The sequence below is a fragment of the Tachyglossus aculeatus genome, chromosome 13 (assembly GCF_015852505.1).
Source record: "Tachyglossus aculeatus isolate mTacAcu1 chromosome 13, mTacAcu1.pri, whole genome shotgun sequence".
NCBI classification, from domain to species: Eukaryota; Metazoa; Chordata; class Mammalia; order Monotremata; family Tachyglossidae; genus Tachyglossus; species Tachyglossus aculeatus.
In genome coordinates, this window is record NC_052078.1 from 2,191,100 (window position 1) to 2,207,471 (window position 16,372).

General features: G+C 49.5%; 1 protein-coding gene across 8 annotated transcripts in view; it reads left to right on the forward strand.

The window, feature by feature from the left end:
• PTH1R (parathyroid hormone 1 receptor) overlaps positions 1 to 16,372 on the forward strand; it is a 94,342-nt gene that overhangs the window by 16,894 nt on the left and 61,076 nt on the right. The gene's annotated exons all lie outside the window — the stretch shown is intronic.

The following is a 16,372-nucleotide window of genomic DNA, read 5'->3' on the forward strand; positions in this document are numbered from 1 at the left end:
GTCTCCTGGACAGGAGATTCCCCCTTGGTCACCCGTCCTGGCAGGTCACCCTCTGGAGGGGGTAGGGACAACCAGGAGGAAGGGGGGTCTCTCACAGGCTTCCATGCACAAGACATGCATGCATGCATGCATGCATGCATGCACTCACATGAGCCCGACACACGTACACGCACATAGATATATGCCCACGATCACACACACGCACACAACTAGCAGAATATGCCCACACAGCCCCTCTAGGGAGGTAACTGACCCAATGCCCAGAGCGGGGGAGAAGCCCAGAGCCAGGGCATCGAGGGGACAAGACGAGAGCTTTCTCGCTGGGCATAATAATAATAATAATGATAATAATAATAATAATAATAATAATAATAATAGCATTTATTAAGCACTTACTATGTGCAAAGCACTGTTCCAAGCGCTGGGGAGGTTACAAGGTGATCAGGCAGTCCCACGGGGGGCTTACAGTCTTCATCCCCATTTTACAGATGAGGTCACTGAAGTGACTTGCCCAAAGTCACACAGCTGACAACTGGCGGAGCAGGGATTTGAACCCATGACCTCTGACTCCAAAGCCCGGGCTCTTTCCACTGAGCCACGCTGCTTCTCATGGGGTGAGCCCGTTGTTGGGTAGGGACCGTCTCTATCTGTTGCCAACTTGTCCCAAGCGCTTAGTACAGTGCTGTGCACACAGTAAGCGCTCAATAAATACGATTGAATGAATGAATGAATGAATGAACCCCAGCCTGGGAGACAGGAGGACCTGGGTTCTAATCCCCGGTTCCGTCGCTCGTCTGCTGGGCGATCTTGGGCAGGTCACTCAACTTCTCTGTGCCGCGGTTCCCTCATCTGAAAAATGGGGATTGTCGGCCTCGTGCGGGACGGGAACGGCGTCCAAACTAATTAGCTTTGTGTCTGCCACAGTGCCTGGAATGTAGTAAGCGCTTAAATACCGTAAAATAAAATGGAAAAGGTGCCGACAGGCCGCTGGTTTCTGTGGTTGTGATTCAGGCGAGAGGCTGGGCAGAAACGATTTCAGTTAGATGTCAGGAAGAACTTTCCGATGGCACCAAGGTGTCAAAGAGAAGCAGTGTGGCTCAGTGGAAAGAGCCCAGGCTTTGGAGTCAGAGGTCATGGGTTCAAATCCCAGCTCCGCCAATTGTCAGCTGGGTGACTTTGGGCAAGTCACTTCACTTCTCTGGGCCTCAGTTGCCTCATCTGTAAAATGGGGGTGAAGACTGTGAGCCCCCCGCGGGACAACCTGATCACCTTGGAACCTTCCCAGAGCTTAGAACAGTGCTTTGCACATAGTAAGTGCTTAATAAATGCCATTAGTATCATTATTATTAAAGCACCCTGATTCAGGGTGGATCAATCACTCAGTGGTATTTATACAGCGCTGACTGTGTGCAGAGCACTGTACTAAGCGCTTGGGAGAGGACAATACAACCGAATTGATCAATACGTTTCTTGCCCACCACGAAATTAGAGGGGGACGTGGAACTGTGTTTGATCTGCTTCTATTGTATCGAGTGCGAGTCCCATGTGGGACAGGGACTGTGTCCAATGTGATTACCTCGTATCTACCCCAGTGCTTAGAACAGTGCTTGGCACAAAGTAAGTGCTTAACAAATACTGTTTACTTGCCGGTTGACTTGTTTTGATGTCTGTCTCCCTGCTTCTAGACCGTGAGCCCGTTGTGGGCAGGGACTGTCTCTATTTGTTGCTGAATTGTACTTTCCAAGCGCTTAGTCCAGTGCTCTGCACACAGTAAATGCTCAATAAATACGACTGACTGAATGAATGAATGAATGAAAAGTGCTATTATTATTATTAATATCTAGCCCAACACTCAGCACAGTGCTTGGTACTTCATCACTATTGTGGTGTTTCTTAAGTGCTCACTAGGGGCCAAGGACTGTAATAATAATAATAATAATGGTATTTCCAAAGCGCTTACTATGTGCGAGGCACTGTACTAAGCGCTGGAGTCGATACAGTTGGACACAGTCTCTGCCCCGTGTGGGGCTCACAGTCTAGGGGAGAAGAAAATGGGTACTTTGTTCCCGTTTTACAGATGAGGAAACTGAGGCACGGAGAAGTAAGTGGTTAACAAATACCGCTCTTCTCTTTTTTCCCCAATCCTAATGATTATTAGGGTCGTTGAACTAAGTTCTTTTCAAGTGGAGAGAAAGGGGATCCGGGAAAGGAGAAGGGAAAGGGGGGAGGAGGAGAAAGAGGGAAAGAGAGGAGCCAGAGGAGGGGGAGAAAGAGGAATAGCCTCTGTTGTTTTAGGAAAGACCCTGAAACATTCATTCATTCATTCAATCATATTTATTGAGTGCTTACTGTGTGCAGAGCACTGTATTAAGCGCTTGGAAAGTGCAAACCCAGCAGGCAGGGGTAGTGGGGTGGGGGTTGGGGGGAAGGGACGGGGGGATGATATTTACAACTTTAATTTCCTTCAGAATCTGTCATGACACACCAACACATTTGCAGCCAAATTTAGTTTCAAAGGCGAGGAGGGGGATGGGAGAGGGGAGCCACTGTTATTTCCCTTTTCAGACTTCCCGAGTGCATCCCAAGATTTATGGAGGGACTATGTCTGCTTATTGTTGTAGTGTCCTCTCCCAAGCGCACCCAGGAAGCACTCAATAAATAGGATGGAATGAATGATTGAATCCCCATCCACCCCCCAGGTCCCATCTGCCCCATTGGAGGATGGTCACCAGCCTGGAAATGGGAGTGGGCTGCGGGGGTCACAGGCCTCTGGTGAACCCTGAAGTTCACAGAGGGGAGGACAGAGGGGTAGAGGGGCAGGGAGAAAGGGGAAAAGCAGACTGAATGTTGGGGGGCGGGGTGGGAGGGAAATAGGGGGTCGGACTGGGGGGGCCAGAGGGATGTGGAGGGGGGGAGAGGAGAGAGAAGGTAGAGAAGTGGGGAGGAGATGGGAGAAGAGAGAGGAGGGGAGAGGCAGAGGAGATGGAGAGGAAAAGGAGAAGAGAATGAAGGAAAAGGGGAAGTGGGAAGAAGGGGAGAGGGAGGGGAGACTGGAGGGAGAGGAAAAGGATGGAGGAGAGGAGAGGGAAAAATGGGGAAGAGAGGAAGAGGAGAGGGGAGTGAGGGGAGAGGCAGAGAGGAGGGAGGAGAGAAAATAGAGGCCAAAGTGGGGAGAAGAGGAAGAGGAGAGGCAGGGGGGAAGGAGGAGAGAGAAGGTAGAGAAGTGGGGAGGAGAGGGAGAAGAGAGGGCAGAGGCAGAGAGGAGGGAGAAGAGAGAGAAGGTGGAGGCCAAAGTGGGGAAGAAGAGGGGATTGATGGAAGAGGCAGAGAGGAGAAGAGAGAGAAAGTAGAGGCCAAAGTAGGAAGGAAAGGAAGAGGAGAGGCAGAGGGGAAGGAGGAGAGAGAAAGTAGAGAAGTGGGGAGGAGAGGGAGAGAAGAGGAGAGTGAAGGGAGAGGCAGAGGGGAGGGAGGAGAGAAGGTAGAGGCCAAAGTGGGGAGGAAAGGAAGAGGAGAGGCAGAGGGGAAGGAGGAGAGAGAAGGTAGAGGAGAAGTGGGGAAGAGAGGGAGAGGAGAGTGAGGGGAGAGACAGACAGGAGGGAAAAGAGAGAGAGAGAAGGTAGAGGAGAAGTAGGGAGGAGAGGGAGAGGAGAGGGGAGAGGCAGGGGGGTGGGAGAAGAGAGAGAAGGTAAAGAAGTGGGGAGGAGAAAGAAGAGAAGGGGGAAAGGTGGAGGGGAGCGAGAGGTAAGGGAGAGGGGAGGGAGAAGAGGGAGAAGGTAGAGGAGAAGTGGGGAGGAGAGGGAGAAGAGAGAGGAATAAGGGGAGAGGCATAGAAGAGGGAGAAGAGGGAGAAGGGAGAGAAAAAGAGGGGACGATAGGGAGAGGTGAGGGGAAAGACAAAGAGGAGGAATAAGACAGAGGAGGTAGAGGAAAAGTGGGGAAGAGAAAGGGAGAGAGGTGGAGGGGAGGGAGAGGAAAGATAGAGGGGAGGGATAAGAGAGAGAAGGTAATAATAATAATTATGGCATTTGTTAAGCACTTACAAGGTGCCAAGCACTGTTCTAAGCGCTGGAGCACTGTTCTATGTGCTGGAGCACTGTGAGGAGAAAGAAGAGAGAGGAGAGGGAGAAGAGAAAGAAGGTAGAGGAAAAGTGGGGAGGAGAAGGGAAAAGAGGAGAGTGAGGGGAGATGGGGAGGGGAGGGAGAAGAGAGAGAAAGTAGAGGAAAAGTGGGGAGTAGGGGGAGTGAGGAGAGAAGGGAGGGAGAGGAAAGAGAGGAGAGAGAGGAGAGAGAAGGTAGAGGAAAAGTGGGGAGAAGGGAGAAAAGAAAAGTGGGGAGAAGAGGGAGAAGAGATGGGAAAGATAGAGGAGAGGGAGAAGGGAGAGAAGTGGGGAACAGAGGGAGAAGAGATGGGAGAGACAGAGAAGAGGGGGAAGGGAGAGAAGTGGGGAGGAGAGGGAGAAGAGATGGGAGAGACAGAGGAGAGGGAGAAGGGAGAGAAGTGGGGAACAGCGGGAGAAGAGATGGGAGAGACAGAGAAGAGGGGGAAGGGAGAGAAGTGGGGAAGAGAGGGAGAAGAGATGGGAGAGACAGAGGAGAGGGAGAAGGGAGAGAAGTGGGGAGGAGAGGGAGAAGAGATGGGAGAGACAGAGGAGAGGGAGAAGAGATGGGAGAGACAGAGGAGGGGGAGAAGGGAGAGAAGTGGGGTGGAGATGGAGAAGAAATGGGAGAGACAGAGGAGAGGGAGAAGGGAAAGAAGTGGGAAGGAGAGGGAGAAGAGATGGGAGAGACAGAGGAGAGGGAGAAGGAAGACAAGTGGGGAGGAGCGGGAGAAGAAATGGGAGAGACAGAGGATAGGGAGAAGAGATGGGAGAGACGGAGGAGAGGGAGAAGGGAGAGAAGTGAGGTGGAGACAGAAGAAATGGGAGAGACAGAGGAGAGGGCGAAGGGAGAGAAGTGGGGATTACAGGGAGAAGAGATGGGAGAGACAGAGGAGAGGGAGAAGGAAGACAAGTGGGGAGGAGAGGGAGAAGAAATGGGAGAGACGGAGGAGAGGGAGAAGAGATGGGAGAGACAGAGGAGAGGGAGAAGGGAGAGAAGTGGGGAGGAGAGGGAGAAGGGAGAGAAGGGGGAGGAGAGAGAAGAGATGGGAAAGACAGAGGAAAGGGAGAAGGGAGAGAAGTGGGGAGGAGAGGGAGAAGGGAGAGAAGTGGGGAGGAGAGGGAGAAGGGAGAGAAGTGGGGAGGAGAGGGAGAAGGGAGAGAAGTGGGGAGGAGAGGGAGAAGGGAGAGAAGGGGGAGGAGAGAGAAGAGATGGGAAAGACAGAGGAAAGGGAGAAGGGAGAGAAGTGGGGAGGAGAGGGAGAAGGGAGAGAAGTGGGGAGGAGAGGGAGAAGGGAGAGAAGTGGGGAGGAGAGGGAGAAGGGAGAGAAGGGGGGAGGAGAGGGAGAAGAGATGGGAGAGACAGAGGAGAGGGAGAAGGGAGAGAAGTGGGGAGGAGAGGGAGAAGAGATGGGAGAGATGGAGGAGAGGGAGAAGGGAGAGAAGTGGGGTGGAGACAGAGAAGAAATGGGAGAGACAGAGGAGAGGGTGAAGGGAGAGAAGTGGGGATTACAGGGAGAAGAGATGGGAGAGACAGAGGAGAGGGAGAAGGAAGACAAGTGGGGAGAAGAGGGAGAAGAAATGGGAGAGATGAAGGAGAGGGAGAAGAGATGGGAGAGACAGAGGAGAGGGAGAAGGGAGAGTGGGGAGGAGAGGGAGAAGGGAGAGAAAGGGAAGGAGAGAGAAGAGATGGGAAAGACAGAGGAAAGGGAGAAGGGAGAGAAGTGGGGAGGAGAGAGAGAAGAGATGGGAGAGACAGAGGAGAGGGAGAAGGGAGAGAAGTGAGGGCTAGGGGAGGGAGATGAAGAGAGGGGAGGGGAGGGGGTTAGGTGGTGAACCATATTCACGGTGTTCGTGTTTGGGCTTCTCCTTTTTTTCAGAGCTCAGAACACAGGCGGCCTGTTCGGGAAGGCCAAAGTGAGAAAAATAAATTCCCCGTTTGTCAGCTGCGTTTCACCAAAATAGTCGCTGGGGAGGGAGGGTTTCCGCCTCCTCCTCCTCCTCCACCCCCCCTGCCCAGCCCCGGGAGGTCGGTGCCCGCAGGCCCGCCGGCTCGGGGTGCGGGAAGGCGGGAAGGGAAGTGTCCCCGAGTCTGGTTCCCCTGGGCCGCGGTCACGTCTGGCGGTGTTGCGGCCTGCTCCTGAGGGACCCCTCCACTGCCCTTCCTCTCTGAGCATGGATGGGCCGGACCCCCAGACTCTCCCAAGGGGGTGGCCCGTGGGTACCAGCGATGCCCACGTAGGCCGTCGCGGCAGGCCTCAACCGGGGCCCACGATCCATGGGGCCCACGATCCATGGGGCCCACAAGACCCGTGGGGAGATGGGCTGAAATTGCAACAGGAAGGATTGAGGTTAGGTGGGGATGGGGTTGGGGATGGGGACGGGGACACCTTCCTATTGTAGGAAAGAGAGCTACCTGTCTCACAAGCACACCCTGCCCCACAAGGACTTCCAGAATGCCCCGCATATTCCCCAAGTGGACGCACAATCCCACACACAAACAGCACAGACAGAGACACCTCACTACTCTCCTATCCCAACCCAGCCCGCGCACTTCGCTTCTCTAACCTCAACCTACTCACTGTACCTCGGTCTCGTCTATGTCACAGCCCACATAATAATAATAATAATAATAATAATAATAATAATAATAATAATAATAATAATAATGTCATTTAATAAGCGCTTACTATGTGCAAAGCACTGTTCTAAGCGCTGGGGAGGTTACAAGGTGATCAGGTTGTCCCATGGGGGGCTCACAGTTTTAATCCCCATTTTACAGATGAGGAAACTGAGGCCCAGAGAAGTTAAGTGACTCTCCCAAAGTCACACAGCTGACAAGTGGTGGGGCTGGCATTTGAACCCATGACCTCTGACTCCAAAGCCCGGGCTCTCTCCACTGAGCCACGCTGCTTCCACATCCCGCCTCTGGCCCGGGATGCTCTCCTTCCTCATACCCGACAGACCATCGCTCTTCCCTCCTTCAAAGGCTTTTCGAAGGCCCATCTCCTCCAAGAGGCCTTCCCTGACTGCGCCCTCCTTTCCTCTTCTCCCACTCCCTTCTGCATCACCCCAACTCACTCCCTTTCTTCATCCTTCCCCTCCCAGCCTCACACCGCTTATGTCCGTATCTCCGATTTATTCATTTCTATTCATGTCTGTCTCCCCCTCTAGACTGTAAGCTCGTCGTGGGCAGGGAATGTGTCTGTCGATTGTTGTATTGTCCTCTCCCAAGCGCTTAGTACAGTTCTCCGCACACAGTAAGGACTCGATAAATATGTTTGAACGAATTAAGGCTGATAATAATAATAATAATGGCATTTATTAAGCGCTTACTATGTGCAAAGGACTGTTATAAGCTCTGGGAAGGTTACAGGGTGATTAGGTTGTCCCACGTGGGGCTCACAGTCTTCATCCCCATTTTACAGATGAGGTCACTGAGGCCCAGAGAAGTGAAGTGACTTGCCCAAAGTCACACAGATGACAAGCCACCTTAGCCTTGCTGGGCGACAGAGCTGGGTGGGTTTTAGGATTGCCGTGGGTTCCAGGATCACAATCAGTCAGTCGTATTTATTGAGTGCTTACTGCATATACAGCACTGTAATAATAATAATAATAGCATTTATTAAGCGCTTACTATGTGCAAAGCACTGTTCTAAGCGTGGGAGAGCGCCCTAGGAGAGTACAGTAGAACAGAGGGGTTTTTTTAAATGTATTTGTTATGCGTTTGCTATGTGCCAGACACTGTTCTAAGCAATGGGGTAGTTACAAGTTAATCAGGTTGGATACAGTCCCTGTCCCACGTGGGGCTCACAGTCTCAATCCCCGTTTTACAGAGGAGGGAACTGAAGCCCGGAGAAGTGAAGTGACTTCCCCAGGGTCACACAGCAGAAGAGTGGCGGAGCCGGGATTAGAACCCAGGTCCTTCTGACTCCCAGCTCTGGGCTCTATTCACTAGGCCACGCTTCCCCACAAAATTGGTAGAAATATTCCCTGCCCACAACGAGCTCACAGTCCAAAAAGAGTTGTGGGGTCACCGTGGGGCTGAGTGAGCATCTTTTCTGCCGTTTCCAGTTGTCCTTGCAAATACACACGTATGTACAAACACATGTATGTACGCACACATGTACATAAAGACATCCTCAGCTACCCCCAAGTGTGCTTTTGCACCGCAGAGAGTGATTGGAAAACGAGGGATCGCTGCTTACTCAGCCATCGTCGACGCTGGGCCCAGAACGGAAACGACAGCGGCAGGGATTCGAGTTAGACACAATAAAAGCTTAGAACAGTGTTTTGTACACAGTAAGCCCCTAATAAATGCTATTTAAAAAAAAAGACCCCTGGTAGTGTGGCTTTCTGGAATGGGAAAGCAGGGGAGTCGGCTTAGTAATAATAATGGCATTTATTAAGTGCTTCCTATGTGCAAAGCACTGCTCTAAACGCTGGGGAGGTTCCAAGGTGATCAGGTTGCCCCACGTGGGGCTCATAGTCTTCATCCCCATTTTCCAGATGAGGTAACCGAGGCCCAGAGAAGTGAAGTGACTCGCCTAAAGTCACACAGCTGACAAGTGGCGGAGCCGGGATTGGAACCCATGACCTCTGACTCCAAAGCCCACGCTGCTTCTCTGGTTTAGGTTTAGGTGCTGCTTGGCATGGAGGCAGGGGGCTAGACAAGATGACCTCTGAGGAATCTGTTTCACCGGGAGGAGTTTCTCCGTCTGAGCCCTACCCGTCCGTTTTTGCGGATAAACCTGAGGAGGGAAAGATGAGGGAGGCTGAGAGGGAAAGGCTGAGGGAGAGAGGTTTATGGGAGAGGCCGAAGGAGGCTGGTGGATTGGGAACTCTGAGTTCCCGTCAGGAAGACGAGAATTCTGTCACCTTCCCGAGACCTTGGAGCGGGCGCTGAGGCGATGTGTCAGCGTTTGTGCGGCCTCACCCCAAACCGAGGATCGGGCCCCTGTTTTCAGGGTGTTGGGGTGAGAAGGGGGCAGAGTCCCCGGGGAGATGGGACACAGCTAAAATTCCCTCTTTAATCAATCAGTCGTATTTATTGAGCGCTTACTGTATGCAGAGCACTGTACTAAGAGCTTGGGAAGTCCAAGTTGGCAACATCTAGAGCCGGTCCCTACCCAACAGTGGGCTCACAGTCTAGAAGGGGGAGACAGACAACAAAGCAAAACATATTAGCAAAATAAAATAAATAGAATAGATATGTACAAGTAAAATAAATAGAGTAATAGGCTGTTTAGGAGCCTTCCCGCTCCTCTTGGATTCTCTCGGTCTGGTCAGAGCCGCCGGGGAGACTGAGGCGGGAATCCACCCCGCAGCTGTGGTGGGGAAGTTGGGACATGGCTAAAATTCCCTCTTTAGGAGCCTTCCCGCTCCTCCTTGGATTCTCTCAGTCTGGTCAGAGCTGCCGGGGAGACTGAGGCGGGAATCCACCCCGCAGCTGTGGTGGAGACAACCGCTTCGTCCCCACAGCCGGACCTGGGGGGTCAACGGCCCCGTCGTCTCCCAAACTGGGATGGGGGACCCCAGGCCCATCACTTCCGCGGCATGAACCCAGGCCCGTCGTCGATTCCCAGGGTCCTCCAAGATTTTCGGTTTTCCCGGCCGGTGCCATCTCCGGAAACCCGTCCAGCTTGGGACATTTAGCTCCGCTAACGCAGTGCCCTTCGACCCCTGGAGCTTATGTTTGTCCCCTCCCTCCCAAATCCCCCCAAGCTTCCCCCCACCAAGTCTCAGAGACCTCACTGTCCTCCTGCAGCCAGCCTGAAAGGCTAATAAAACGCCCTGGTGCACAGGGAGACAGCGGGGAGACAGAATTGGGTAAATTCCTTTGAGTCCCCTGGAGTCCGGAGCTTGTTAGAGTTACTTATTAAGAAAGTTCCCTATATACAATAAAGAGGAGGTCGGTTAGCCATTAAGACACTGGGGGGGAAGGCAGTTTGATGGCCGAGGAGCGCCTGTTTTATTTCACTTTATTCTCATCCCAGTCCGTGCCTTCCAAGGGGTCGAAGTCGTTGAGTTAAAAATCGCACACCGTCCCTTCTCCCAGTTAGCTGAATTGGCATCTCCGGCCTTTTTAATTAATCCACGGATCTCCAGCTGGATATTTGGGAGAGCCAATCCTGAGAGGATTTGGAGGAAGGGGGTGGATTTAGGAAAAATAGGTATAAGAAGGGAGGGAGAAGTTGGAGTTTCATTCATTCAGTGTCGTATTTATTGAGCGCTTACTGTGAGCAGAGCGCTGGGGAAAATACAACACTAAACAGTGACGCTCCCTGCCCGCAACAAGCTAGTTTCATTCATTCATCCAGTCGTATTTATTGAGCACTTACTGTGTGCAGAGCACTGTACTAAGCGCTGGGGAAAATACAACATTAAACAGTGACACTCCCTGCCCACAACAAGCTAGTTTCATTCATTCATTCGAGTGCTTACGGTGTGCAGAGCACTGTACTAAGCGCTGGGGAAAATACAACATTAAACAGTGACACTCCCTGCCCACAACAAGCTAGTTTCATTCATTCATTCGAGTGCTTACGGTGTGCAGAGCACTGTACAAAGCGCTGGGGAAAATACAACACTAAACAGTGACACTGCCTGCCCACAACAAGCTAGTTTCATTCATTCATTCGAGTGCTAACTGTGCGCAGAGCACTGTACTAAGCGCTGAGAAAAATACAACAATAAACAGTGACATTCCCTGCTCACAACAAGCTAGTTTCATTCATTCATTCGAGTGCTTACAGTGTGCAGAGCACTGTACTAAGCGCTGAGAAAAATACAACAATAAACAGTGACATTCCCTGCCCACAACAAGGTAGTTTCATTAATTCATTCGAGTGCTTATGGTGTGCAGAGCACTGTACTAAGCGCTGGGGAAAATACAACACTAAACAGTGACACTCCCTGCCCAAAACAAGCTAGTTCCGTTCATTCATTCGAGTGCTTACGGTGTGCAGAGCACTGCACTAAGCGCTGGGGAAAATACAACACTAAACAGTGACACTCCCTGCCCAAAACAAGCTACTTTCATTCATTCATCCAGTTGTATTTATTGTTCGCTTACTGTGTGCAGAGCACTGTACTAAGCGCTGGGGAAAATACAACACTAAACAGTGAAACTCATTGCCCAAAGCAAGCTAGTTTCATTCATTCATTCGAGTGCTTACGGTGTGCAGAGCACTGTACTAAGCGCTGGGGAAAATACAACACTAAACAGTGACACTCCCTGCCCAAAACAAGCTAGTTCCATTCATTCATTCAAGTGCTTACGGTGTGCAGAGCACTGTACTAAGCGCTGGGGAAAATACAACACTAAACAGTGACACTCCCTGCCCAAAACAAGCTAGTTCCATTCATTCATTCGAGTGCTTACGGTGTGCAGAGCACTGTACTAAGCGCTGGGGAAAATACAACACTAAACAGTGACACTCCCTGCCCACAACGAGCTAGTTTCATTCATTCATTCGAGTGCTTACGGTGTGCAGAGCACTGTACTAAGTGCTGAGGAAAATACAATAAACAGTGACATTCCCTGCCCACAACAAGCTAGTTTCATTCATTCATTCGAGTGCTCACGTTGTGCAGAGCACTGTACTAAGCGCTGAGGAAAATACAACAATAAACAGTGACATTCCCTGTCCACAACAAGCTAGTTTCATTCATTCATCCAGTCGTATTTATTGAGCACTTATGGTGTGCAGAGCACTGTACTAAGCACTGGGGAAAATGCAACACTTAACAGTGACACTCCCTGCCCACAACAAGCTAGTTTCATTCATTCATTCGAGTGCTTACAGTGTGCAGAGCACTGTACTAAATGCTGGGGAGAGGACAATACAACAATAAACAGATTTTACAGTCTAGAAAGCGGGAGACCGACATCCACACGAATAAATAAAATTACAGAGATGGACAGAGATGGGCTGTGGGGCTGGGAGAGGGGTAGCAGCGCTTAGAACAGTGCTTTGCACATAGTAAGCGCTTAACACATGCCATCATTATTATTATTAGAAGGAGGTTGGTCAGGTAGGAATCGGCTTTGCTGGTTAATTATGGAAGAATGTTTATTATCTCATTAGTAGTTGCCCCCCTGGTTCCCTCCTCCCCAAAGACCGTAAGTTCCTTGTGGGCAAGGAAAAGAGCCCGGGCTTTGGAGTCAGAAGTCATGGGTTCAAATCCGGCTCTGCCACTTGTCAGCTGGGTGACTTTGAGCAAGTCACTTCACTTCTCTGTGCCTCAGTTCCCTCATCTGTAAAACGGGGATGAAGACTGGGAGCCCCCCGTGGGACAACCTGATCACCTTGTAACCTCCGCGGTGCTTTGCACATAGTAAGCGCTTAATAAATGCCATCATTATTATTATTATGTCTACCAACTCTCTGTTGTACTCTCCCAGGCGCTTAGTACAGTGCTCTGCACTTAGTAAGCACTCAGCAAATACCCCTGATGGGTTGGGCGAGCTTTCATCGACCTGTTAACCAGATCATCTGCCTGTTCGGCGGAGGGGGATTTGAGGTTGGATGGGGAGTGGTAAAATAACGACAATGATGAATATTAATATTAGCAATCATAGTGCACAGATAGGATAATAATAACATAATGAGGGCTTAATGTTATTATTATCATATCTGTAAATTATTATAATTCTGTTTATTTTTATTAATGATGTGTATCTATCTATAATTCTATTTATTTATAATGATGCTACCGATGTCTGTTTACTTGTTTTGGTGTCTGCCTCCCCCCTTCTAGACTGTGAGACTGATGTGGGCAGGGATTGTTGCTATTTGTTGCTGAATTGTACTTCCCAAGCGCTTAGTACAGTGCTCTGCACAGAGTAGGCACTCAATAAGTACGACTGAATGAATGAGTTTATGTTAGCATCCCTCTCTGGACTGTAAGCGCGATAGGAGCAGGAAATTTTCTACCAACTTTCTTTTAGCGTACTCTCCTAAGCGCTTAGTACACTGCTCTGCACACAGTAAGCGCTCAATAAATATGACTGAATGAATGAGTTTATGTTAGCATCCCTCTCTGGACTGTAGCGCATTAGGGGCAGGGAATTATCTACCAACTTTCTTGTAGAGTACTCTCCTAAGCGCTTAGTACAGTGCTCTGCACACTGTAAGTGCTCAATAAATAGGATTAAATGAACAAGTTTATGTTAGCATCCCTCTCTGGACTGTAAGCACTTTAAGGGCAGGGAATTATCTACCAACTTTCTTGTAGTGTGCTCTCTTAAGCGCTTAGTACAGTGCTCTGCACACAGTATGCGCTCAATAAATAGGATTAAATGAACGAGTTTATGTTAGCATCCCTCTCTGGACTGTAAGCACGTTAGGGGCAGGGAATTATCTACCAACTTTCTTGTAGCGTGCTCTCTTAAGCACTTAATACAGTGCTCTGCACATAGTAAGCGCTCAATAAATAGGATTAAATGAACGAGTTTATGTTAGCATCCCTCTCTGGACTGTTAAGCACGTTAGGGGCAGGGAATTATCTACCAACTTTCTTATAGCATACTCTCCTAAGCGCTTAGTACAATGCTCTGCACACTGTAAGTGCTCAATAAATACGACTGAATGAATGAGTTTATGTTAGCATCCCTCTCTGGACTGTAAGCATGTTAGGGGCAGGGAATTATCTACCAACTTTCTTGTAGTGTGCTCTCCTAAGCGCTTAGTACAGTGCTCTGCACACAGTAAGCGCTCAATAAATATGACTGAATGAATGAGTTTATGTTAGCATCTCTCTCTGGACTGTAAGCACGTTAGGGGCAGGGAATTATCTACCAACTTTCTTGTAGCATACTCTCCTAAGCGCTTAGTACAGTGCTCTGCACACTGTAAGTGCTCAATAAATAGGATTAAATGAACAAGTTTATGTTAGCATCCCTCTCTGGACCGTAAGCGCGTTAGGGGCAGGGAATTATCTACCAACTTTCTTGTAGCGTACTCTCCTAAGCGCTTAGTACAGTGCTCTGCACACTGTAAGTGCTCAATAAATAGGATTAAATGAACGAGTTTATGTTAGCATCCCTCTCTGGACTGTTAACGCGTTAGGGGCAGGGAATTATCTACCAACTTTCTTGCAGTGTACTCTCCTAAGTGTTTAGTACAGTGCTCTGCACACTGTAAGTGCTCAATAAATAGGATTAAATGAACGAGTTTATGTTAGCATCCCTCTCTGGACTGTAAGCACATTAAGGGCAGGGAATTATCTACCAACTTTCTTGTAGTGTGCTCTCCTAAGCGCTTAGTACAGTGCTCTGCACACAGTAAGCACTCAACAAATAGGATTAAATGAATGAGATTATGTTAGCATCCCTCTCTGGACTGTTAAGCGCATTAGGGGTAGGGAATTATCTACCAACTTTCTTGTAGCGTACTCTCCTAAGCGCTTAGTACAGTGCTCTGCACATAGTAAGCGTTCAATAAATAGGATTAAATGAACGAGTTTATGTTAGCATCCATCTCTGGACTGTAAGCGTGTTAGGGGCAGGGAATTATCTACCAACTTTCTTGTAGCGTACTCTCCTAAGCGCTTAGTACAGTGTTTTGCACGCAATAAGTGCTTAATAAATATCCCATTGATGGATGGATGGATGGAGAGATTATTATTATTATTTATTATTTTGGTATTTGTTAAGCGCTTACTATGTGCAAAGCAAGAGATTTGATCACAACTTCATCCTCTCTGGACTGGTGGGGGCCAGGCTATTTTGCCTCAAGTTGAGGGGTGGTTTGGAAGGGCTCCTAAGGGAGAAATACTCCTGGAATTCCCAAACATGCCGGGAAAACTGTTGGCATGTTTGGGACCCGGGATTTCATTCCATCGTATTTACTGAGCGCTTACTGTGGGCAAGGCACCGTACTAAGCGCTCGAAAGCATCCCTTTCCATCTTCCCTGGAGGAAAAGTCAGCCTGGACCTAATGCCCCCTCCCCCTCCCAGCCCACCGTGGGGAAAGAGTCAGGAGACTTGGGTTCTAATCCTGCCACGTCCCCACTGTGGGACGGTGGGAATGTCATTTGGCTGGGTTTTACTTTCCTCGTCTGTAAAATGGGGATTCTAGACTGTGAGCCCACTGTTAGGTAGGGACTGTCTCTATATGTTGCCAGCTTGTACTTCCCAAGCGCTTAGTACAGTGCTCTGCACACAGTAAGCGCTCAATAAATACGGTTGATTGATTAAGATACCGGATCTCCTTGTTCTCCTGCTTAAAGAAGCAGCGTTGTGCGGTGAACTGAAGGACCTGGGTTCTAATCCTGCCTCCGCCACGGGTCTGCTGTGTAACCTTGGGCAAGTCACTTCACTTCTCTGTGCCTCAGTTCCCTCATCTGGAAAATGGGGATGAAGACTGTGAGTCCCATGTGGGACAACCTGATCACCTTGTATTTCCCCCAATGCTTAGAATGGTGCTTGGCACATAGTAAGCGCTTAACAAATACCAAAATAATAATAATAATAATTATTATTATTATTGTAATTATAATAATAATAATTATTATTATTCTCTGGACCTCAGTTCCCTCATCTGTAAAATGGTATCGAGATCGTGAGCCCCGCGTGGGACAGGGACCGTGTCCGACCCGATTAGCTTGCATCCACCCCAGCGCTTAGGACAGTGCCTGGCACATGGTAAGCGCCTAACGAATACCACAATAATTATTAATTAGAGAAGCAGCGTGGCTCAGTGGAAAGGCCACAGACTTTGGAGTCAGAGGTCATGGGTTCAAATTCTGGCTCTGCCATTGGCAGCTGTGTGACTTTGGGCAAGTCACGTAACTTCTCTGGGCCTCAATCACCTCATCTGTCAAATGGGGATTAAGACTGTGAGCCCCCCGTGGGACAACCTGATCACATTGTAACCTCCCCAGCGCTTAGAACAGTGCTTGGCACATAGTAAGCGCTTAATAAATGCCATTATCATTATTATTATTATGGATTCAAATCCCGGCTCCGCCAACTGTCAGCTGTGTGACTTTGGGCAAGTCACTTCACTTCTCTGTGCCTCAGTTCCCTCATCTGTCAAATGGGGATGAAGACCGTGAGCCTCCCATGGGACAACCTGATCACCTTGTAACCTCCCCAGCGCTTAGAACAGTGCTTGGCACACAGTAAGTGCTTAATAAATGCCATTATTATTATTATTAGCTTGCATCCATCCCAGCGCTTAGGACAGCGCCTGGCACGTAGTAAGGGCCTCACGAATACCACAATCATTATTAATGACCATTATTATTAAAATAGTTACCTCATCTGT